At 36.8% G+C, this 1,745-nt stretch overlaps 1 pseudogene; it reads right to left on the reverse strand.

The window, feature by feature from the left end:
• Positions 1-964: 964 nt before the first annotated feature.
• LOC120584057 (uncharacterized) lies at positions 965-1,083 on the reverse strand (annotated as a pseudogene).
• Between the last annotated feature and the right edge of the window lie 662 nt (positions 1,084-1,745).

Here is a 1,745-nt window from a genome sequence, read left to right on the forward strand (position 1 = left end):
AACCTAATCCTAATTCTAATTATAAATTCCATGTTAAACCTCACACTAATCCCAACTATAACTCTAACCTTAACCTTAACCCTAAACCTCATTCAAAACAGAACCTTACCCTTAATACTAATACTAAACCTACCCTACCCTAGCTCTTACTCTAACCTTAACCCCAATTCTACTTTTAAACCAAACCCTGACCTCAAAGGTAAATTTAACCCTAATCCTAAACCTAACCACAAACTCAAATATTAATTAATTCCAACTCTAAACAAAAACATAACCCTAATCACATCCCTTATCCTAACTCTAACCTTAACCTTACCATACCTTAAAAACCTAACCTCATACTCAAAGCGAACTCCAACCTGAATCTGAAACCTAACCCTAATTCTAAACTTAATTTAAAATCTAATCCTAAACTTATCCTCATGCCTAAACCTAACCCTAACCCTAGCCAGAACCCTAAGCCTAACTGTAAATCTAACTCTAATTACACACCAAACCTTACCTCAAAGCAAACCCTAACTCTTAACCTACCTCTAACATGAACCATAAATGTAACAAAACAATTAAACTTAAACCCCAAACCTACACATAAACTTAGCCCTTACCCTAATCCTAACACAAACTGAAACCAAAACCCTAACCCTAATCATGAATCACGCCTAAACCTTTTTCTAATCTAACTCTAACTGAAAACTTAACCCTTACCCTAAAACCTGAACTCAACATTAAATGTGAACATAACACAAATTTAAACATAAACCCTAACCTCAAATGCAAATATAACCCTAATACTAATCCAAAACATAATTATGAACTCAACTTTTTTTTTTTTTTAAGGCGAGGCAACCTCACTGATTGCAAGGAGCTTGCCAGCTTACAATCCCAGGTTGACCTCACTGATTGCAAAGAGCTTGTCAGCTTACAATCCTTTATTTATTTTTATTTTTAATTTTTATTTTTTTTATGCCTACAGCATCTGGTCTTCCTAGGTGGTCTCCCATCCAAGCACTAACCAGGCCCGACCCTGCTTAGCTTCCGAGATCAGATGGGATCGGGCTTGTTCAGGGTAGCATGGCTGTAGACTAAACTCAACTTTTAACCTAACCCTAACCATAAGTGTAACTCTGATTTGAACCAAAACAATAGCCATAAACCTAACCCTAACATGAACCTAAATACTTATCCTCACCAAAGATCAGACCCTAAGCCTAATGGTAACCCTAAACCTATTTGAAACCCAAACTGAACTTCAAATGTAACTGTAAACCTAACTCTAAACCCCAGTCTAAAACTAGCTCTTACCCTAGCCTGAACACAAGTTCTAACTGAACCCTAAACTCTGACCTCAAAGCCACTCTAATTCCATTTCTATTTCTACATGTAATCGTTACTTTAACCTAAGCCTAACACTAATCCTAATGCTATCTCTAACCCAGCCTTTATTGTAGCCCTAAACTCAATCCTAATCCTAATTGAAACGAAACCCTAATCCCAAAACCCTAACTCTAACCACAACCATAATCCACCTTAACTCAAAAGCAAACCCCAAACTTAACGATTGTCCTAAAACTAACACTAACCAAGCCTTTACACTAAACCTCACCCTAACACACACTCTAAACCCTACCCTCAAAGCTAACTCTATTTATAACCCTAACCCTAACCAAAATCAAAACCTCAACCATAATCCTAAACCAAATCAAAACCTAACCCTAACCCTAAAACTCATACCAAACCTAACCCTA

This window comes from Pteropus medius, unplaced genomic scaffold, assembly GCF_902729225.1.
Source record: "Pteropus medius unplaced genomic scaffold, Ma_sr-lr_union100, whole genome shotgun sequence".
In the NCBI taxonomy this organism is placed as follows: Eukaryota; Metazoa; Chordata; class Mammalia; order Chiroptera; family Pteropodidae; genus Pteropus; species Pteropus medius.